This window comes from Mustela putorius, unplaced genomic scaffold, assembly GCF_011764305.1.
Source record: "Mustela putorius furo isolate JIRA1106 unplaced genomic scaffold, ASM1176430v1.1 tig00000281_pilon_pilon_pilon, whole genome shotgun sequence".
Taxonomy (NCBI): domain Eukaryota; kingdom Metazoa; phylum Chordata; class Mammalia; order Carnivora; family Mustelidae; genus Mustela; species Mustela putorius.
The window spans coordinates 5875767-5900587 of record NW_025421343.1 but is presented as its reverse complement, the minus strand read 5'-3'; positions in this window follow the sequence as shown (position 1 = coordinate 5900587).

Below are 24821 nucleotides of genomic sequence, written 5' to 3'. Positions count from 1 at the left end.
CCAAGCAAATATTTAGTTTTTGAATTTCAAAATCTTAGGTCAAAATGTAAGACAGACTTTGTCTCTTTCTTGTTACTTAATCATAATCTAGGTAAATAATCTAGGTAGCTTTTCTTCAAATATAAACTATCAGGTAGTGTCTGAAGGGCCAGTCATTGTAGACATTATTGAAGATACCAGAAAATGCAAACTCTACTCCTATATCCTATTTCCTCTTAAAAATCTGCAGAAAGAAGAAGCGATGTAACCCAGGGGATCTGGGAAGATTCCAGAACAATGGCACATGTCTTTAATGTAGCTCAGGAATCATCCAGCGTGGCACCTCATGGTTCACGCATCGCTGCATGAGGTATCCAGGCAAAGTGACCTGAGAGCATCCCATTTATCCCAGGGTTCACTAAAGAATTTGTATTTTCAACAAATGAGAGAGAGGGATCAAGAAACCTTAAATTCTCAATACTAGAAAGAGAGACCTCCAGAAAAAGAATGTGACATGCAACTTGAGCTGGAAATAGGATGAGGAAATGGTTCCATCTTAATTAACATCATCACTGGAGGGAAAACCACTCTACAATGAACGCAATGAGTCCTCTCAAGAAATGTGCAGAATGACCATATGTAAGGATGAAATGAAATGAGTCATATTTCAACAAAAGACAGATTAAGTAACCAACTATTAAGAAGGAAGATTTACTCATAGTGACTCCAGACAGGAAATAACTCATGTATCCTTCAACTGATGAAAAGATAAACAAATTGCAATATATATAAATGCTCAGCCTAAACAGAAATGATTACTGACACAACATGTAAATTCATTCCTTTCAAGGCAGAAAAGCAGTGGTGTCTTCAGATTTTACCACAGAGAGAGACTTCTTCAAGCTCCCAGGCCTCATTTTCCAAAAACATATAACTCCAGAATTAGGTAAATCCCTCTGGTGCTCTCACTCTATATACAGCGAAAAATTAACTTCCCAACACTTGCTCTTAGCCTAGAATTCCATGTTTTCAGCAAAATTTATTCAGAAAGTTCCAATTCTGCATAAACACAAATATATGCTCTTCATACCACAAAAATACAAACCATTATTTCTGATGGACCTAGACACAGAAAATTTCAAGAAAATATTTCAAAATCAAATCTAGCAGTGTAGAAAAAGAATAATACCCCATAACGAAGAGAGGTTTATCTGAGTAATGCAAGGCTGGTTGAATATATGAAAAATCAATCAATTCACTCTATTGCAAGCTTAGGGAAAAATGACATGATCACATCCTGATACAGAAAAAGCATTTGATGAAATTCAGAATCCATTCATGATTAAAATTCTGAGCAAATGGAATGGGAGGTAACTTCCTCAACCTGATAAAAGATGTCTTTATTGAATTACTACTCAGCAATAAAAAGAAAAAAGGTATGAATGCACACAAAACTTCAATTTCAAATGCATTGACCCAACTATAAGAAGGCAGTCCCAAAAAGTTACGTACTGTATAATTCCTTTTACATATCACTCTCAAAAATACAAAATTATAGCTTGGAAATGTAGATCAGTGGTTAGAGATAGGGACTAGTGTAAGTGTTGAGGGATACCTCAAACACAGGGACACCTGGGATGATGAAACATTTATGTATCCTAATTGTGGTGTTAGCTACACTAATCTTTTTATATAGCAAAAACATAGAAATTTATGCTGAAAACAATAGTAAAAAATAAGTTTATTTAAATTCCTCTTACTTTGTAGGGACGGCTGGGTGGCTCAGTTGATTAAGCATCTCCCTTTGGCTCAGGTCATGATGCCAGAGCTCTGGGATCAAGTCCTGCATGGGGCTCTTTGCTTAGCAGAGAGCCTGCTACTCCCTCTGTCTACGGCTCCCCCTGCTTGTGCTCTCTTTCTCTCTGACAAATAAATAAAATCTTTTTTAAAAAATAAAATAAATTCCTCTTTTTAAAAAACAGTTATCAGGGCATTATTGACTCATGCCTTTAATGTCAGCGTTTTGTGATTTCCCACATACTTTCTGCCCCCTTTAAAATATTTTCAATTTTTCAATCTACTAATACCATACTAAACAATAACTATGTGACAAGCACTTTTCTAGATTCTTAGTGTATTAAACAAAAATAAAAATGATGGTCTGTGTAGCTGCTTTTTTTCCTCTTGATTTTTTGGAACATTATCTTTATTACTTTATCCTCTGACAACAATTCAAAATGCTTAGCTGGTTTTTGGTCTGTTTTGTTTTACCTTTTTTTTTTCTTCCCCAAGGCATTTACCCAGTTACTAACATACTGATAATATAGGAACTTGTATGTGTCTTCTTTCCATGAATTCCATATTCCTATGTACTTTTGTGACTGTCTATAACTTCATCCAATTAAACTCAATAGCTATTAGTAACCACTGTTTTCTGGAAACTAATTGAGCTTAAAATGCTTCCACACTGTTGGAAAATAAACCTTACTTCCCTGAAATAAGGAGTCACAACTATATAATAAAAAGTTGAGTTTTTATTATTATAAATGTGAGTGTGTTTTACCCGTCTGTTAAATATTTGTTCCTTAATTTCTGTGAGCTCCTCTTTACATTTAAAACCATGCTAGATATAAACCATGCCAGATATAAAGAATTAATGTTAATATATTTAGGTGGATCAACTGTGTTGTGGATTTTTATAGAATAAGTCTTATCTTCTCATAGAATCTCTATTCTATACAGGTAGAATCTCCTCTTTACGTTTAAAACCATGCTAGCTACTATTTCCAGATATAAAGAATTAATGTTAATATATTTAGGTAGATCAACTGTGTTGTGGATTTTTATAGAATAAGTCTTATCTTCAAAATGTACTTTTGAAATATTTACTGATGAAATAAAATGGCATTTGGATTTGCTTCAAAATTACTTGTGAAGAGGGGATAAGTTGGTCAGGGTACAAATGAAACAAGAGTGAGTATTAGTTAATAACCATTTAACCTGGGAAATGAATACAGAAGACTTCATTATATTTGCTCCACCTTTGTATACAATTGGTACATCTGTAATAAAAATGTTTTAAAAAAGAAAAAAAGTTAAAATTGTTCTACTGCGAGAAACTTTTCATACCTTATCAGAGTTATAGTCTGCTTAACCAAATAATACCCAATTTTAATGCAGTTCAACAAATATTCAATATGTAAACTTTGGCAGCCACCAAAAGTTACTTGCAATGTAAACACGGAGACACAAATAGCTTTGAGCTCAGAATTGTGTTGAACCGAGAAACAACAATTTATACACACAGTGTTTGGAACAAGGCATGTGTTTATTACCACATCTTTAAGTCAAGCCTGTGGTAAGGCCAGTGCACTCCTAGGTCCTTCTCATACCAAGGCTAATCCAGAAAAAAAGAAGAGATGTCCTCGCCCACAGAATGTCGGAGCGTCAGAGGGGTCTAACCTGCTTTGGAGATGGGTCTCTGGGCAGCCTATTTCCTGGGAGGTCACTGTTCCCTCATAGTGTAGTTTAACCTCCACACAGAACATCCCCTCAGTATCCATATAAGCCACAGGCACGTGGCTACAAAGACCCCAAAATATTTGGGCATAGATGATAATAAGATAGAAACACAAGGAGTTTTGAGCAATAGGTGCTTCGTTTGAGTCCAAAGGGTAAATAAAATGTTTAGGTACTTGGATCCCTTTGGCTTAACCGTGGAAGCCCCTTCAGTGAATTTTCCAGCTTGACATTTGGCCAGTGGCTTCTACAAGAAACACTGTGAACCTCTTTTAAGCCTTCACATAGGCAATAGTTCCTTCCTCAATACTCTTTCACTTAGCTGCAGCCCTCAGCATTAGCTAATGAATGTTTTGCCTGTCATTTTAAACACAAAGTCATTCATATTAAAGTAAATAAAACAAGCACAAAGCCACTTCCTCTGTTTCCATATATAGCTTTGTGTTTCTGAATGTTACTGCCTCTGCATAAGGTTTGTTGGCACAATTCCTTCTAAACTGGAAGTTGGTGGCTTCCTAATTCATTCAACCAGTACTGATTGGGCAGCTCCTTTATGTCAAGGTCTGTTCTACATCCCTGTATCCAACAAGAGAGTTTCTTTCCCCCATGGAGTTTACATCAAGAGAAATAGATGATATATAAGTAAATAATTAAGATAATTGCAGACTTGCATAAGTGCCTTGCAGGGGAAAAGCAGAATGACATGATAGAGGAAAATTTTGTGTGTATGTTGTGGGAGGTGCCCACCTCAACAAAGAAATGCCCTCTCTAAAAGATGATGTTTTTAACTGGGACCTGAAGTGTGAGAAGATGTCAGCCATGAGAAACATCAGAGGAGGCACACATAAAGTAGAGGAAACACCATGTCCCAAAGTCCTAAGACAGTAAAGATCTGGGTTATTTAAGAATCAGAAAGGAGCTCTGTGTGGATGAAACTTCACAAGACTAGGGAACAGACAAAATAAGGCAGATCATGTAAGCCTTCTAAGCTTAGCTTAGTGAGTCCATATTTTATCTTTAGTACAGTGGGAAGCTGTTGAAGAGTTTTACACAGGGTTGTGAGATAATAATTAATATTAATGTAAGAGCACTTTGCAATACTGTGGAGACTATATTACAGAAGAGCCATAGGGGAAGCTGTATTACAGAAGAGCCAAGTATGAAGCTGTTGAATCTCTATGGGAGAAATATAAGGGGAACTTACTTCAGAGAAGATAGAGAAACACAGACAGAATGAAGATATATTTTAGAGCTATGGTTGCTGACTTATTAGATATGAAGAACAAAGAATTGGGAGAAATCAAAGATAACTTTTTTGTTTTCTGCTTATGTTGGATGGCAGTGTTGTTACTGAAATGATAAGGGTACCACACGTTTGGAGAAGCGACATCAAAGATTATGACATCTATAGAAATTTTTAACCAATTATGTTAATGAGACAGGTGTATGCATAACTGATTTGTACTCAGGTAAATCCAAGTGTAGTGATATCAAATAGTGAATCTTTAGCATGTAAATAATTTTAAAATTTCATTTCTATCATTTTAAATCTTAGAAATGAATAGTGTCACCTAAAGAAAGAGTAGAGCTAGAGAAGGAAACATAATCCTAAACATAATTGGTACAGGGTGAGCACTCAGAAAGCAGACTGAGAATATGGCACTGGGGAGGTGGGAAGAAACCCAGCAAAGTGACGGAGAAACCAGAAGAAAATGTGTTTTGGGTCCAGAAAGTCGAATGTCATTTCACTTGTACTGGATTAACGATAGCCCTACTTAGCCCCCTTTAATTCATAGTCCACACAGAATAAAATGGATTTTTATCTCTATCACTCTTACTCTTATTCCATTCAATGGATTTCCATTGATCTAAAAAATACATTCCAAGTCCCTGGGTGTCCTTCTCAACATCATGCTGATGGAATCCTCATTAAGTCTGAGCTAGCCTCACTGTCTTTCTTTGCACCAAAAGATGTTATCTTCCATGGATTTTCCCTGTACTTGAAATTCCACTCCTACAGCTTTTTATATTTGGTTATATTCCAATCATCTATCAATAAATATTGGCTGACAAACTGGAATGATTAACTTGAAAAAACCCAGCTGTGAAATACGGTCTTTTTTTGAAAGAGTAAACATGTCCAGTGAGTTTGCATCTCATTGCCTTCTGCTGTTGCGTAATTCTGAACCTGTAACTCTAGAGGAAGGAAAGACCAGTGTTCTAGAGAGTTGCTGAATCTGGCAATGCATGCAGGTGAGCACCCGACCTAGGTGCTCCTCTCCAACACACTAGCACATCTGTGCTTAGCTTATCAATCTCATTTTCCCTCCTGTATGAGGCTAAACTTGAATACTCTTATCAACGCTGAATCCCATCTAGGTCTCTGGCTCTTGCCCTCTTACCATTACCATCCCAAAAAGTACCAGTGTCACATCCAAATCTTCTCTCTACCCACACTCTTAGATCATGTCCTTCCTCTTTTTCCAGACTGCATCCTGTGCCCTGTTTCCTTTTCTGTGATTTCTAAGGTCCCTTCCAGCTCTGACATTCTGTCTGTAATTAGAGTGCTGCACGTGATCTGTCTATAAATACAGCAGGAGTTCAGAGGTTAGAGTAATTGAAGAAAGTTTCCTAGAGGAAATGTGCAGATTGAATAGGGTCTTGGGTAATGGGAAGAATTTAAACTGTCAGAAAAGATCGTCCCAGGCTGGGGGAACTGCATGACTCAAAGCAGGGAGGTGAGAGAAAAGATGTGTGCAGAGTGACTGATGAGAGATGAACTTGACTGGTATAGTGTGTGTGGATCGGGGATTCTGAAAAATAAGTCTGAATCTAAAACAAATAATAATAAATAGGAAATAAACAAGCACCTGAGGGTGACTGAAATGAAATCTGGGCTTAGAAATGGCAACAATATTCTGCCCTAGGATTTAAAAAAGAGTTTAGAAGCCAAGGGAAAGTCTGAATTGAGAAATTTAGGATGAATTCATAACTCTACTATAAACTCACTTTCTGGAGGTGAAGAATCACTTTAGTGGGTTTCAATACACCTAATTATGCGGCATAGATGAAATACTCTAAATGAATTGTTTTTTTAGGGCCTGACCCATACCTAAAGAGAGGTCCTTAGCTGGGTAGGTATGCCACCAAAAATAGAAAGGTGCCCTGATCATTCAATCTTCACTATAGTTATGTAAAAAGTAGGACACAAGGAGGCTTATATCCCAGTTCAAGTCATTATTTAGACTTGTTAATAAAGGAAGGTGAATGGCGGGAGGGAAGGGGGGGGGAGGGAGGAGAGAGGGTAAGAGAGAGGGAGGAAAAGGAAAGGAAAGGAGAGGAAAGGAATTTTAGTCATGCCCTAGCCTAAATGTTGGCCTTTCACATCACAAAAATTCTCTCCTCACGGCAAAACAGATAACAGTTACAGCTGACAGAAAAACACAAACACTTATTTTCCAGAACTTGAAATTTATGGCTAATTATTTAAAAATAAAATACTCTTTTTTAATGTAGATACTATCTGCACAAGGTTTAAGAATTCATATGCAGTCTTCAAAAGAAACTGCAGAAGGAAGGAAGTAACATCTAATGGGCACCATAGGCTTGGTACAGTTCCAGGTGCCTAACAAACATTACACCTTTAATCAGTACAGCAAACCACAGGAATAATCATTTTTAGTAATAATAATATAACAAGAAGAGTTATGATATTTTTTCTCATGAAAAAGGAAGCTGATATTCAAAGCTTAAATGATTTACCAATTTATCCCAACTTGAAAATGACAGAGCTGCAGTATGAATTTGGGGAACACCGTACACCCTCGCCTTCATGACTGCCGTTCACACATGCACTTTCCACCCCAAAACAGGCCAAATGAAAGCATGCTCAGAAAGCCAGCTGCATCCACATCGCCTGGGAAACTTGTTAAAAACCAACATGTCAGAACCTACCTCAGACCACCTTCACTGTAACATGTTCTCCAGGTGATTCTGGTGTGCATGAAAAGTTTGAAGCAGTGAAAAATAATCAAACTACTTCCTATAAGTCACATAGTATAAATGTCTCAAGAAATTTTTAAATGAATTCTTCCAAACTACCAACTTGGTGTATGAGCCTCTATTTTCTTAAAATCCAGTATCTCAAAATTAAAACTGAAGCCATTGGCTACCATACTTGACTTTCCAAAATAAGGCTTTTAAAGACAAGCCTTCTTAAAGAACTGAACTGAAAAACTGAAGAATGGCCAGTGAGTGGAGACATAAATAAAACAAAATTTTGAAGATGGAAATGTATTGGATGATCTGAGAGGTTAATAGAATATGCATAAATCAGAAACAGGAAAGGAGTGACAAGATTAAGACTGGTCAAGAAAGGATCTCAGGAACTCAAGAAATGTACATATTTAAAAAATCAAATATGTTGGGAGCCTTGGGTGGCTCAGTGGGTTAAGCCTCTGCCTTCGGCTCAAGTCATGATCTCAGGGTCCCGGGATTGAGCCCCACATCGGGCTCTCTGCTCAGCAGGGAGCCTACTCCCCCCTCTCTTTCTCTGCTTGCCTTTCTGCCTACCTGTGATCTCTCTCTCTCTGTCAAATAAATAAATAAAACCTTAAATAATTAATTAAAAATATGTTGAGATATAATTTGTATAATGAATCTATGTAAGTGTACAGTTTGATGAGGTTTGTTTTTTTCCCCCCAAATCAATACAACCTTCACTGCATCTTTAAATTATCACAAATAAGTGTGAAAAATCACCTGGCATCTTGCTGTTTCAGTAGCTGGACAACTTAGACCTTATTCATCAGCCTGCTGGACTTTTCATTTTTCAGCAACACAGATTCCAAACATTTTCTGATATCCTTATTTTTTAACCATCGTGGCTTGCTGAATTAAAGCAGCTGAGTTTGATACAAATTCCAATGTCATTTTCTTCAAGAATTAACTCATCTTTCTGGGCTTGAGATACTGAACAAGCAACACCTGGCCTCACCTGACCCCTATCGATGTACTTTTCACCGAGGAAATTTTAATTTCAACAGCAGAACCATTCTCCTGAATAACAACACTGATGGGGAAACGAGCATACATAGACCTAATTTTGTAAAGAAAGCCCAGTGCAATGCCCTGATCATGTTCCGTATGTGACTGCAGATAGTGTGAGCAGTAGCCGGTTCTTTTCTATTCCATTGACCGTTTGTCAACTCGGAGCCTCTTCTTATTCTTTCCAAGGATACTGAGTTCTACAATGATGTGATTGCTGTCCCTTTATGGGGTTGCTCTGGGGCTCTTCGCAGTAACAATGTGTCCATTCCTTCTGAGTCTCATTGCTGAGAACTGTCTTCACTCTTAGAGAAGATGCCACAAAGAGAGAGCTGATGAGTCTTGACCAATGCATACAATCATGTAACAGGATCACTATCTAGAACTTATCTATCACTCTGCAATCATGTAACAGGATCACTATCTAGAACTTATCTATCACTCTGCAAAGTTCCCTTTTCAGAAAACACTGCTCACCTCTGGCCCCAAGCAACCACCAACTGGCTTAATTATTTCTCTTTTAAAATGTTATATAAATGGAATCATACAGTATATGAAATCTTGTGGGTCCATGTTGTTGCTTAGAACAAGTAGTCTGTTCCCTTTAATTGATGTAGTATTCCATTTTATAGATACACCACAATTTATTCATCAATTCTTTTTTTTTTAAAGATTTTATTTATTTATTTGACAGAGATCACAAGTAGGCAGAGAGGCAGGTGCAGAGAGAGGGGGGGAGGCAGGCTCCCTGCTAAAATCCCGATATGGGGCTCGATCCCAAGACCCTGAGATCATGACCTGAGCCGAAGGCAGAGGCTTAACCCACTGAGCTACCCAGGTGCCCCCATCAGTTCAGTTCTTGATGACTACATGCGTTGTTTCTAGTCTGGAGTTCTATGAGTAAAGCATCTATGAACATTCCGGTGAAAGTCTTTGTTTGGACATATATTTTCATGGAATTGCTGTTACATAATACATGTAGTTTAACTTTATTTAAAAAAAAATAAAACTGTCAAACTGCTTTCCAGAATGGTTGGGTAATTTAACAACCTTACCAGCAATGAATGATAATTCCGTTTGCTACACATCCGCACCAACAGTTGGCATTGTCAGTATTTAATTATTCTACTGGGCACAGACAGATATCTCAATGTATTTTAGTTTATGCTTTTTGCATGATCAATGATGTTGAGTATTTTTATATGCTCATTGGCCATTCATATATCTCCTTTTTTGAAGTGTCAAAACTGTTTGCCATTTTTGAAAATTCTATCTTCTAATTATTGAATGAGTTTTAAAAATTAAATCTGTATGTAACATCTTTGTCAAATAAATGTGTTGCAAATACTTCTTACTAGTCTGTGGTTTAACTTTTCATTTTCTTAACGGTCTCTTTCAAAAAGCTAGAGTTTTAATTGTGATAAATTCCAATTTACTACCTTTTTTGGTTCATGCTTTTTGCATACTACCTAAGAAATGTCTGACTATGCTGAGTGGCAAAGATTTTCTCCTAAGGCTTCTTCCAAAAGTTTTATTTATTTATTTAGTATTTATGTTCAGGCCTATGATTTATTTTAAGTTTTGTGCATGGTATTAAAAGTGGAAGTCATTTTTTTCCATATGCATAGCCGGGTTTTCAACACCATATTTTGAAATTACCCAGTGAGTTTCTTTCACATATTTCTAAAATATCTATGAACAAATTTATGTGTAGGACTACCTCTTACATTTTTCTCTTCCCTTGATCTACATTTTCATCCTTTGCCAAAATCACATTGCCTTGCTTGGCCTAGATTTATAGTTACCTTTAAATCAGTTAATGTAAATGTCTGATTTTGTTCTTGTTTCACAAAACTATTTTAACTATTCTAAATTCTTTCAAACTGCGAAATGTTAGTAAGACCTTGGCAATTTTGGAAAATATATCTGCTGGGATTTTGGTTGAATTTGCATCATATTTATCGATCAGTTTGGAAAGACTCTGTTAGCACTGTTAGCTAAACAAAAAATGACACCTTAACAAGAGTCTTCCGATTAGAAAAAAAAAATCATCTCTCCATTTATTTATATCTTCTTTATCTTAGCAAAATTTTGTGATAGTCAGTATAAATTTATTACACATGTTTAAAGGAATTATTCCTAAATATTTCATATTCTAAGTGCTATTATAATTGTATTGTTTCTTTAAGTTTTGTTCTTTTTTTTTTTTTAAGGAGAGCATGGGGGAGGGGCAGAGGGACAGGGAGAGAGAGAATCATAAGCAGGCTCCATGCCCAGCTGGAGCTCAACTGGGGGTTCCATCTCACAGTCTCAGAGCATGACCTGAGCTGAAATCAAGAGCTGGATGCTTAATCAACGGAGCTACCCAGGCACCCCGCTTTAAGCTTCATTTCTAATGCTTATTAGAAATACAACTGACTTCTGTGTGCTCTAGCCATACTAAATTCATTTAATTCTGATAATTTTCTGGACCCTTTGAATTTTCCATGTATTCATGGAGTCTACAAATAATAGACAATTTTGTTTTTCTTTCTTCCATTTGCATGCCTTTTTGTCTTTTCCTTTTTTTATCAGTACAGTGTTAATTGGTAGTGATAAGAGTATTTGACTTTACCATGCTCTTGATCCTAGGTCTAAGCTTCCAGGACTTCAGGAACTAAGTGTCCTGTTTGCTCTGTATTTCATACAGATTCCCTTGACTAGGTTCGTGCTATTTATATTTTGCTCAGAGTGTTTATCATGAAAAGATACTAAATTTTGTTAAATGCTTTATCTGCATCTATGTAGATATTCATGTGATCTTCTTTTATTCCTTTTTTTCTTTTAATGTGTCAGGTTTTTGAAAAGTTAAATAAGCCTAGTATTCCTGGGATAAATGCCTCTTGTTTGTGGTATATTATCCTTTTTTATATAACTAAATTTGCTACCATTTTGTTAAGGATTATTTTGTCTTTATTCAGCCTGTGATTTCTATACTTACAAAATTATTGTCAGGCTTTTTTGTTATAAAATGAGTTGGAAAGTGTGTAGTTTTCAAAGTATTTGCAGATGATTTGATTTACTGTTTTCTTAAATGCTTGATTGTGGGGGTTCCTGGGTGGCTCAGTGGGTTAAATCCTCTGCCTTAGGCTCAGGTCATGATCTCAGAGTCCTGGGATGGAGTCCCATATCAGGCTCTCTGCTCAGCAGGGAGACTGCTTCCCTCTCCGTCTCTGCCTGCCTCTTTGCCGGCTTGTGATCTCCCTCGCTCTCTGTCAAATACATAAATAAAATCTTAAAAAAAAAAATGCTTGATTGTGGGTTGTTTTTTTTTTCCCTTTGGAGTTTTTGTCGTTAATTTTTTTTTAATTTTTTATTTTTATAAACATATATATTTATCCCCATGTCTGTGAATACTCCAGGTTTACACACTTCACAGCACTCACCAAAGCACATACCCTCCCCAATGTCCATAATCCCACCCCCTTCTCCCAAACCCCCTCCCCCCAGCAACCCTCAGTTTGTTTTGTGAGATTAAGAGTCACTTATGGTTTGTCTCCCTCCCAATTCCATCTTGTTTCATTGATTCTTCTCCTATCCACTTAAGCCCCCATGTTGCATCACCACTTCCTCATATCAGGGAGATCATATGATAACTGTCTTTCTCTGATTGACTTATTTCGCTAAGCATAATACACTCTAGTTCCATCCATGTTGTCGCAAATGGCAAGATTTCATTTCTTTTGATGGCTGCATAGTATTCCATTGAGTATATATACCACATCTTCTTGATCCATTCATCTGTTGATGGACATCTAGGTTCTTTCCATAGTTTGGCTATTGTGGACATTGCTGCTATAAACATTCGGGTGCACGCGCCCCTTTGGATCACTACGTTTGTATCTTTAGGGTAAATACCCAGTAGTGCAATTGCTGGGTCATAGGGCAGTTCTATTTTCAACATTTTGAGGAACCTCCATGCTGTTTTCCAGAGTGGCTGCACCAGCTTGCATTCCCACCAACAGTGGAGGAGCGTTCCCCTTTCTCCGCATCCTCGCCAGCATCTGTCATTTACTGACTTGTTGATTTTAGCCATTCTGACTGGTGTGAGGTGATATCTCATTGTGGTATTGATTTGTAATTTCCCTGATGCCGAGTGATATGGAGCACTTTTTCATGTGTCTGTTGGCCATCTGGATGTCTTCTTTGCAGAAATGTCTGTTCATGTCCTCTGCCCATTTCTTGATTGGATTATTTGTTCTTTGGGTGTTGAGTTTGCTAAGTTCTTTATAGATTTTGGACACTAGTCCTTTATCTGATATGTCATTTGCAAATATCTTCTTCCATTCTGTCAGTTGTCTTTTGGTTTTGTTAACTGTTTCCTTTGCTGTGCAAAAGCTTTTGATCCTGATGAAATCCCAATAGTTCATTTTTGCCCTTGTTTCCCTTGCCTTTGGCGATGTTCCCAGGAAGATGTTGCTGCGGCTGAGGTGGAAGAGGTTGCTGCCTGTGTTCTCCTCAAGGATTTTGATGGATTCCTTTCGCACATTGAGGTCCTTCATCCATTTTGAGTCTGTTTTCATGTGTGGTGTAAGGAAATGGTTCAATTTCATTTTTCTGCATATGGCTGTCCAATTTTCCCAGCACCATTTATTGAAGAGGCTGTCTTTTTTCCATTGGACATTCTTTCCTGCTTTGTTGAAGATTAGTTGACCATAGAGTTGAGGGTCTATTTCTGGGCTCTCTATTCTGTTCCATTGATCTATGTGTCTGTTTTTGTGCCCGTACCCTACTGTCTTGCTGATGGCAGCTTTGTAATAGAGCTTGAATTCCAGAATTGTGATGCCACCAACTTTGGCTTACTTTTTCAATATTCCTCTGACTATTTGAGGTCTTTTCTGGTTCCATAAATTTTAGAATTATTTGTTCCATTTCTTTGAAAAAGATGGATGGTACTTTGATAGGAATTGCATTAAATGTGTAGATTGCTTTAGGTAGCATAGACATTTTCACAATATTTATTCCTCCAATCCAGGAGCATGGAACATTTTTCCATTTCTTTGTGTCTTCCTCAACTTCTTTCATGAGTGCTTTATAATTTTCTGAGTACAGATTCTTAGCCTCTTTGGTTAGGTTTATTCCTAGGTATCTTATGGTTTGGGGTGCAATTGTAAATGGGATTGACTCCTTAATTTCTCTTTCTTCTGTCTTGTTGTTGGTGTAGAGAAATGCAACTGATTTCTGTGCATTGATTTTATATCCTGACACTTTAGTGAATTCCTGTACAAGTTCTAGCAGTTTTGGAGTGGAGTCTTTTGGGTTTTCCACATATAGTATCATATCATCTGCGAAGAGTGATAATTTGACTTCTTCTTTGCCAATTTGGATGCCTTTAATTTCCTTTTGTTGTCTGATTTCTGAGACTAGGACCTCTAGTACTTTGTTGAATAGCAGTGGTGATAGTGGACATCCCTGCTGTGTTCCTGACCTTAGTGGAAAAGCTTTCAGTTTTTCTCCATTGAGAATGATATTTGCGGTGGGTTTTTCATAGATGGCTTTGATGATATTGAGGTATGTGCCCTCTATCCCTACACTCTGAAGAGTTTTAATCAGGAAGGGATGCTGTACTTTATCAAATGCTTTTTCAGCATCTATTGAGAGTATCATATGGTTCTTGTTCTTTCTTTTATTGATGTGTTGTATCACATTGACTTATTTGTGGATGTTGAACCAACCTCGCAGCCCTGGAATAAATTCCACTTGATCGTGGTGAATAATCCTTTTAATGTACTGTTGAATCCTATTGGCTGGTATTTTGGTGAGAATTTTCGCATCTGTGTTCATCAAGGATATTGGTCTATAGCTCTCTTTTTTGATGGGATCCTTGTCTGGTTTTGGGATCAAAGTGATGCTGGCCTCATAAAATGAGTTTGGAAGTTTTCTTTCCATGTCTATTTTTTGGAACAGTTTCAGGAGAATAGGAATTAGTTCTTCTTTAAATGTTTGGTAGAATTCCCCCGGGAAGCCATCTTGCCCTGGGCTTTTGTTTGTTTGGAGATTTTTAATGACTGTTTCAATCTCCTTACTGGTTATGGGTCTGTTCAGGCTTTCTATTTCTTCCTGGTTCAGTTGTGGTAGTTTATATGTTTATAGGAATGCATCCATTTCTTCCAGATTGTCCAATTTGTTGGCGTAGAGTTGCTCATAGTATGTTCTTATAATAGTTTGTATTTCTTTGGTGTTAGTTGTGATCTCTCCTCTTTCATTCATGATTTTATTTATTTGGGTCCTTTCTCTTTTCTTTTTGATAAGCTGGGCCAGGGGTTTATCAATTTTATTAATTCTTTCAAAGAACCAGCTCCTAGTTTCGTTGATTTGTTCTATTGTTTTTTGGGTTTCTATTTCATTGATTTCTGCTCTGATCTTTATGATTTCTCTTCTCCTGCTGAGCTTAGGGTTTCTTTCTTGTTCTTTCTCCAGCACCTTTAGGTGTAGGGTTAGGTTGTGTACCTGAGACCTTTCTTGTTTCTTGAGAAAGGCTTGTACCACTATATATTTTCCTCTCATTACTGCCTTTGTTGTGTCCCACAGATTTTGAACCGTTGTATTTTCATTATCATTTGTTTCCATGATTTTTTTTCAATTCTTCTTTAATTTCCCGGTTGACCCATTCATTCTTTAGAAGGATGCTGTTTAGTCTCCATGTATTTGGGTTCTTTCCAAACTTCCTCTTGTGATTGAGTTCTATATTCAGAGCATTGATGTCTGAAAATATGCAGGGAATGATCCCAATCTTTTGATACCGGTTGAGTCCTGATTTAGGACCAAGGATGTGATCTATTCTGGAGAATGTTCCATGTGCACTAGAGAAGAATGTGTATTCTGTTGCTTTGGGATGAAATGTTCTGAATATATCTGTGATGTCCATCTGGTCCAGTGTGTCGTTTAAGGCCTTTATTTCCTTGCTGATCTTTTGCTTGGATGATCTGTCCATTTCAGTGAGGGGAGTGTTAAAGTCCCCTACTATTATTGTATTATTATTGATGTGTTTCTTTGATTTTGTTATTAATTGGTTTATATAGTTGGCTGCTCCCACGTTGGGGGCATAGATATTTAAAATTGTTAGATCTTCTTGTTGGACAGACCCTTTGAGTATGATATAGTGTCCTTCCTCATCTCTTATTATAGTCTTTGGCTTAAAATCTAATTGATCTGATATAAGGATTGCCACTCCTGCTTTCTTCTGATGTCCATTAGCATGGTAAATTCTTTTCCACCCCCTCACTTTAAATCTGGAGGTGTCTTCGGGCTTAAAATGAGTTTCTTGTAGGCAACATATAGATGGGTTTTGTTTTTTTATCCATTCTGATTCCCTGTGTCTTTTGATTGGGGCATTTAGCCCATTAACATTCAGGGTAACTATTGAGAGATATGAATTTAGTTCCATTGTATTGCCTGTAACGTGACTGTTACTGTATATGGTCTCTGTACCTTTCTGACCTACCACTTGTAGGCTCCCTCTTTGCTTAGAGGGCCCCTTTCAATATTTCCTGTAGATCTGGTTTGGTGTTTGCAAATTCTTTCAGTTGTTGTTTGTCCTGGAAGCTTTTAATCTCTCCTTCTATTTTCAATGATAGCCTAGCTGGATATAGTATTCTTGGCTGCACGTTTTTCTCGTTTAGTGCTCTGATAATATCATGCCAGCTCTTTCTGGCCTGCCAGGTCTCTGTGGATAAGTCAGCTGCCAATCTAATATTTTTACCATTGTATGTTACAGACTTCTTTTCCCGGGCTGCTTTCAGGATTTTCTCTTTGTCACTGAGACTTGTAAATTTTACTATTAGGTGACAGGGTGTGGGCCTATTCTTATTGATTTTGAGGGGCGTTCTCTGAACCTCCTGAATTTGGATGCTCGTTCCCTTTGCCATATTGGGGAAATTCTCCCCAATAATTCTCTCCAGTATACCTTCTGCTCCCCTCTCTCTTTCTTCTTCTTCTGGAATCCCAATTATTCTAATGTTGTTTCATCTTATGGTGTCACTTATCTCTTGAATTCTCCCTTTGTGGTCCAGTAGCTTTTTGTCCCTCTTTTGCTCAGATTCCTTATTCTCTGTCATTTGGTCTTCTATATCACTAATTCTTTCTTCTGCCTCATTTATCCTAGCAGTGAGAGCCTCCATTTTTGATTGCACCTCATTAATAGCTTTTTTTATTTCAACTTGGTTAGATTTTAGTTCTTTTATTTCTCTAGAAAGGGCTTTTATATCTCCCAAGAGGTTTCTCTAATATCTTCCATGCCTTTTTCGAGCCTGGCTAGAACCTTGAGAATTGTCATTCTGAACTCTAGATCTGACATATTACCAATGTCTGTATTGATTAGGTCCCTAGCCTTCGGTACTGCCTTATGTTCTTTTTTTTGTGGTGAATTTTTCCGTCTTGTCATTTTTTCCAGATAAGAGTTATGAAGGAGCAATTAAAATACTAAAAGGGTGGCAACAACCCCAGGAAAATATGCTTTAACCAAATCAGAAGAGATCCCAAATCGTGAGGGGGGAAAAGGGGATAAAAAGAGGTTCAAAAAGGAAGAAAGGAAAGAAAAGAATTTTAAAAAAAGAAATCGAATAAAGAAAAATATAAAAAAGAAAAAATATATATATTAGATATACTAGTTAAAAAACGTTAAAAAAGAAAAGGGTAAAACTTAAAAATAAACTTTACCAGAAGGTGAGGGAAAAAAAATGTAAAAGAAAAAATTATATTAACTGCAAGACTAAAAAAAATCACAGGGAGAAAGCCATGAGTTCCGTGCTTTGCTTTCTCCTCCTTTGGAATTCTGCTGCTCTCCTTGGTATTGAAACCACACTCCTTGGTAGGTGAACTTGGTCTTGGCTGGATTTCTCCTTGATCTTCTGGGGGAGGGGCCTGGTGTAGTGATTCTCAAGTGTCTTTGCCCCAGGTGGAATTGCACTGCCCTTACCAGGGGCCGGGCTGAGTAATCCACTTGGGTTTGCTTTCAGGAGCTTTTGTTCCCTGAGAGCTATCCGTAGTGTTCCAGAGGATGGGAATACAAATGGCGGCCTCCTGGTCTCCGGCCCAGAGGAGCCAAGAGCCCGAGGCCCCACTCCTCAGTGCGTTCTCAGAGAACAGCACCCAGTTACACCCGTCTGCCTGACCTCCGGGCACGCTCTGAGCTCACCGAGCCTGTGGCTGGTTCAAGGTAACACGGAGCTATGAGCTTACTGTCGGCTCTGTCTCTATAGCCAGTTTTCCCGTTCCAATACCCGCAAGCTATGTGACACTCAGACACCCCCATCCTTCTGTGACCCTGCAGGACCTGAGGCCATGCTGACCCCACATGGGCTTCACCCCGGTTTAGCCTCTGGAGTGATGTCCCTCAGTGGAACAGACTTTTAAGAGTCCTGATTTTGTGCTTCGTTGCTCCACCGCTTGCCAGGTGCCAGCCCCTCCCCCCGGGGTCTATCTTCCCGTCGCTTTGGATTCACGTCTCCGCCAGTCCTACCTTTCAGAAAGTGGTTGTTTTTCTGTTTCCAGAATTGCTGTTCTTCTTCTCTTCGATCTGCCGATGGATTTGCAGGTGTTTGCAATCTTTAGTTAAGCTATCTAGCTGATCTCCTGCTAGCTGAAGTAGTCTCAGCCTGCTACTTCTCCACCCTCTTGACTCCTCCCATGTGATCTTGTTTTTAAATGGGGTATATTATCTGCTATATCCTATATGGAATCTATTTACACTTGCTACCTAGAAGGAATTATCTGAATTTGCCACCTTTACGAAAATTATATGCCTAAATTTGACTGTCCAAATAATAATTAAACAACAAATCTCAACATTAGTTTCTTAGTTCCTTCATCTCAATAAACTATTGAATCTATATATTCTACATGAGTGATGGTAGTTCCAAACAAGAAGCCCTGTAGCATCTTTATTTTACCAGTTACAAAGTCTAGTAAAAACACACCGATTTTTATGAGATATCTGTGCAATAATTATAGGTGTATTATTACCTTCTTTTACAGTTATTCCTAAACCAGCTACTATTTTACCATATTTGACCAGCTTCTAAATATTTTATACTACTAAATTTATGCTCTGCCTTCTCTTATATTTCAATCCAACTTGATAGCCAATTCTTCTGTTCTTTTTCATAGAAAAGCTTCCAGTTACTTGAACTATACTTGAACTATGATTTCCCAAGTCTACATTAAAAGTATATTTTAATCCAACAGATTATGTACTTCTACATCACATATTGATTGTATTTTCTGTTATTTTTCTCATTGGAATCTGTAAATGGTTTTCTTAATTTTACTTACTTCTTTAGTCTTCAAGATTCACATTAAAACAAAACAAAAACAAAGGAGAACAAAATGAAACCATTTGTATGTCTACATAGATTTTATTTTTGAATCTATGGTGATTCTATAAGAGGACTTCTATGCTTTTCCCAAGTAGAAGCTATTCTTAAAGTCCTCAGGTTACATCTCTCATTCCTAAATAGGACTGTCTATTCTTATTGATTGATATGGGGACATACTTAAATTGCTACTTCCCTATTACATTTCACTGAGGTGACACCTTAAAGCCATTACCATTATAAGAAATGGAAGATACATTTCATTTCTCAGAGCTGCTTTGTATTCCTTTTACCTTGTGAAGAAGTGGATTGCATTAGGCAGAAACAAGAGTAAGGATAGGCTTGGTCATGCTACAGTAACCAATAATCCACATCTCAGTACGGTCCCCAAGAAAACTTCCCTTCATGTTTATGATATTTATTCAATGCAGATAATCAGAACAGCTTTATTATTGCCACTCAGGGACTCAAACTGATTAATTCATTGTTATATTTGCTTCCATGATCTCTAAGGCAGGGAGAAGGAACCTAGTGAATTATCTATCTCTCTTTTTTAAGAATTTATTTATTTATTTGCCAGATCAAGAGCAAAAGCGAGGGAGAGAATGCACAAGCAGGGTGATAGGTAGGCAGAGGAAGAAGCAGACTCCCTGATGAACAGGGAGCCTGATGTGGGACTCAATCCCAAGATCCTGGGATCATGACTTGAGCTGAAAGCAGATGCTTACTTAAACTACTGAGCCACCCAGGTGTCCCTATAACTCTTAAAAGAATTATGTCTGGTTGCTGGTCACATTTCATTAGCCAAATTAAGTAATATGGCCATAAAAACAAACAAACAGACAAAAAGAAGAAAGTATAACTCTAGGTTATACCTAAAAGGAAAAGAACCAGAATACTTCTGAATGGTCCTATTGATTACCACAAAATAACAAAATTAATGGGGCAAAAATAAAATTTGCTTATTAAATCTCAATCCTAGGCTCCTTTAATATCCTGATCTGGTAATAAAATATAAAATGCTAATTTGACATTGGTCAATAAAGCAAGTATAAAATCACAAGTTTAAGGCTATCTGCTATTTGACTTTTTCTTGACTAGCCATCTTTATCTCCTTTATACTTTGTATTTACCCTTTACATATAAACATGGTTGTTATGACACTGAAAACACATTTATTATATGCCTTTGCATATTCTTTCCTGAAATATTTTTTGATCTGTGTAACTAAATTTTAAAACTCTTTGAGCCATATTTTTGGGTCTACAATTTTCATGAAAACATATCATGGCTAACTACAGGGAAATTAATGCACTTAAAGAAATTTGTTGTATCACTTTTCCTACTACTTGTACCTTCTGTTTACTTAATTTAGACTTGGTCTTCCTGGGTAAAAAAATTCTCAACCTGATACCCTTATCTGTAAATTTACTGAATTGGCCAGATTATCCTAACGGGAAAGAAACTTGTTTTCTTGAGCAGGATTTTAAAAGTATATCAAAACTTAGTCAAAAAACACTTAGAAGCGAATGTTCTCTCCAAAGAAACTGGTACAGTTATGAGCAAGACAGACATTCCAACTATCAAGGGTTATTGGCAATAAGTGAATAATTTCACAGTTAGTGATCTAATTCCTGGCAAAGACCAAATTAAGTCCAAGGCAAAAATTAATAAAGTCCATTTATTCATGAACTTATGGAAGGGACTCCATCTGCTATCACTTTCATTTTTGCATGGCTCAAAGGTGTGAGAAAGAGTGAAAAAAAGCTGGCATATTTGGACAGGTTCTGATTGGCAAGTACTCTACTAAGGTGGGATTTTTTGAACCAGGCAAAGTTTCTAATTGGTCTTCAGGCACATCTGGAGGTCCTTGCTCAGCTTTACCTCAGCAAGGTAAAGGTCCTTGCTCAGATTAATTAAGCAGTTTGAGTATTTCAAAAGAGGAAGGATCATTCAGTGTTAGGAGCAGAGGGTTTTCTGAAAGCAGTAATTTCCTGAAACAAGTGAGGTTCGATGGACTTTTTTTATCATCAAATAAATTGTCATAATGGTCCTTATGAGGGAAGTGGCTGCCATGACAGGCTATTTCTCCCGACCATTGTAGGGAATACTCTCAAAAGGAGCTATATGGTATTCAGTGATCATCTAATAGGTTCTGTGTCCTAGGTTGTGACCAGCAAAGGAAATTCTCCTTAAGTAAGTCAGATATCACATAAATTTGGGTCCATGTGTATGTTTTCAGTTTGGTCTTGAAAACATAGTATTGCGTAAAAGTTGTTAGCATAGTTTTACTTCCATTTATACTTTAGAAATACAAATTTTTTTTGCAACTTTACATTTTTAATTGTATCCAAACACAAACCAATACCATTAATTTTTTTTTCTGTTTCATGACCTCTAATTTTTTTAGTATGATAATTTTCCACTATAAAATAGGTTTCTTGTTTAGTTACAGAAAAGGGAAGAGTTCTGTAATTTATAGAGTACTTGCTATAAACTAGGCAGGGACAACATAACATTTTCACTCAGATTCATAACAATTCTCTAATATTCTCTTCTTTGTTGTTGTTTTTGCTGTTGTTTTCACAGGTGAGGAAATGGAGTCTCACAGTACTTAACTTGCTCAGTGACTCATGGTTCAGATTAGAAGCCAGCTTGCTTTTGGCACTAAAAGCCGCCCTGTCTTTGTGTGTGCGCGTGTGTGGAAGACTGATGCTTCACAGACCTGTACCCCGGAGCAAATAATATATGTTAAATAAATAAATAAATAAATTTACTACCAAAAAAATACAAGTATTTTTATGGAAAAAGTGAAGGCAAGTGAATGGGTCATTCCCTTCTGGACCTTAGACCACTGTTCTTCAACATCAGCACTACTTACACTTCACACAGGTAATTCTTTATTGTGAGGGGTTGTCTTGTAACTATAAAATGTTTAATAGCATCATTTCCCTCTGCCCACCACGTACCCAGCAGATACCAGGAGCCCCATTCTCCAGTCATAAACATTTCAAAATCTCACAGCACATTAACAAAATGTCCCAGAGTGTAGGGGAGACAAAATAGTTGAACTATTGCGTTCAACTCAATTACCATGGCTTGGCAAGGAGCTTCATTGTAAGAATCTGACCACTCAAAGCAACTGTATTTTTCAACAATATCATGTAGAAGTTATATTGACCTCATTAGTAACTTTATAGTATATGGTGAAACATGCATTATTTTTCAGTAAATATTGTTTTAGATTTTTTTGAATGAATTCATTTGTGGAAGTTGATAGCAATTAATTTGACCTGTCATTTTGCCTTATAAAAAAAGAACTGATAAAAATCAATACTATTAAGTAAATAAATCTGTAATCTTCCTCTTTCAGATACATGACAGTAGTATACTTCTTGGTCCTCACTGTGTTTGCTAAGGGCCACATAACTTGTTCCAGCCATAGAACAGTAAGCAGAAGTGACACGTGCTGATTCCTCTCTAGAACAATGAAATGCCAGCCTGAGACCTACCTGAGCATTCTTTCCTCTGTGTTAGGATTTAACAGTCACCTTAATTATTTCTATCATAAACATGCATAAGAGAGGCGGCGCCTGGGTGGCTCAGTGGGTTAAAGCCTCTGCCTTCAGCTCAGGTCATGATCCCAGGGTTCTGGGATCGAGCCCCGCATCAGGCTCTCTGCTCAGTGGGGAGCCTGCTTCCTCCTCTCTCTCTCTCTCTCTGCCTGCCTCTCTCCCTACTTGTGATCTGTCAAATAAATAAATAAAAATTTTTTAAAAAATGCACAAGAGGGATGCTTGGGTGGCTCAGTTGGTTGAGCAGCTGCCTTCAGCTCAGGTCATGATCCCTGCGTCCTGGGATCGAGTCCCGCATTGGGCTCCTTGCTCAGCAGGGAGCTTGCTTCTCCCTCTGCCTCTGCCTGCCATTCTGTCTCCTGTGCACACTCTCTCTCTCTGACAAATAAATAAAATCTTAAAAAAAAATGCACAAAAATACTATAGATTAAGGGCAAATGATTTTTTTTTCTTAAAAAACAAATAACCACATGGATTTTGGCATTTCAGTTTTTACCCTGTGGCAACACAAGGAGAGCCAGACCAAATCTACTATGCATATGAAATCTGTGTCTCATATGAGAAACAGAAAAAAAAAAAGAATTTTCTTTGCTTATATTCAGGAGAAAGAGGTAACTGCCTTTATCTATCTTACAAAAAGACAGGAGGAAAAAACTTTGCCCTCTGAAGATGGGATGAAATGGATTCTGGGTTCTCACTGTAACCTTTCAGAATGTAAATATGATCTCTAAGGGCCAGAAATGCCTTCCTGCCCAACCCCTTCAACCTCACCATATCTTTGGTTTCTATGACCTAGAAGATATATTCTAGGTCCTGAGCATCATAAATCTCTCCAGTTACCTCACTATCTATTCAGTTGTAATTAATTACCCAAGGGTTGCTTATGGCCAAGCATCCCAATCCACAGAGAACAAAATTGTTCCGAAAACTCTAACTCTATAGCAACAAAAAAGTTTTGCTTAACATGCCACAAGTTTTACAAATCTTTATCTGGTTTTGGTATAGGGTACTGCTAGCCTTGTAAACTATGTTGGGTAGCATTCCCTCCTCCTCTGTTGGCTAGAAATGGTTGTCAAGAATTGGTGTTATTACTTGAAATGTTTGGTAGAATTTTTGAGTGTAACCTTCTGGTCTGGAGATTTCTTTTTTGTTGTTGTTGTTGTTTAAAAGTTTTGAACTACTATTTAATATATTTATTAGTTTTAGGACTCTTCAAAATATTTATTTTATCTAGAGTGGTTTTGATTGTTTATGTTTTTTGAGGAACTGGACTGTTTCAAATAGATTTTCAGATATACATGTGAAGAGATTTTGTAGTAGATGGGTTTTCTAAAAAAACACTTGCCAAGTTCCTAGCATCCATTCTCTATATATGTGGATAGATAGATAGACAGATACATAGATATAATGATACATATATACGAACATAGATATATACATATAATGGAATATTATTCAAGCATAAAAAAGAAGAAAATCCTGCCATTTGCCACAATAAGAAGGGGCCTTGAGATCATTGTGCTAACTAAAATAAGCTAGACAGAATAAGAAAAATATTCTTTTTTAATATTAGTATTTTATGATACAAAGTTTCCTTTAACACTCTTTCAGTTTCATCCCACAAATTTTGATATGCTGTGTTTTTATTCAGTTCAAAATATTTTCTAATTTCCCTTGAGATGTCTCCTTGACATGTATATTTTTTAGAAGTGTATAATTTAAATTCCAAATGTTTGGAGACTGTCCCTTTATCTTTTTCTTACTGATTCCTAGCTTAATTCCATTATGGTCATGCATGATTTCAAACTTTTGAGTAAGTTTGTAACATTATCCAGAATATGGTTTTAGTGTCTGTTCCATTGCACACTCAGAAGGAATATGTATTTTGTTGTTGTTGAGTTGAGTATTCTATAAATCCCAATCAGACCCAGTTGGTTCACAATGTAGTTCAGTTCTGGTATATTCTTTTTTTTTAATTTATATTCAAATAGCCAACATATAGTACATTAGTTTCAGATATAGTGTTCAATACAGTTCTGTTACATTCTTACTGATTTTATGTCTATCTATTACTGAAAGCAGAGTCTTCAACTCTATAACTGTAGTTATGGATTTGTCTATTGATCCTATAAGTTCTCTCAGTATTTATTTCATATATTTTAAAACTTTAATGTGAGGTACATACACTTTTAGGATTGTTATGTCTCCTTGGCGAATTTGCATCATCATGCAACATCCCTCTTTATTTCTGGTAAATTTTTGTTCTTAGGTCAAATTGGTTGATATTAATCTAAGTCTTCCAGTTTTCTTTTGATACATATTTACTCAGTAGGTTTTTTGCTATTCTTTT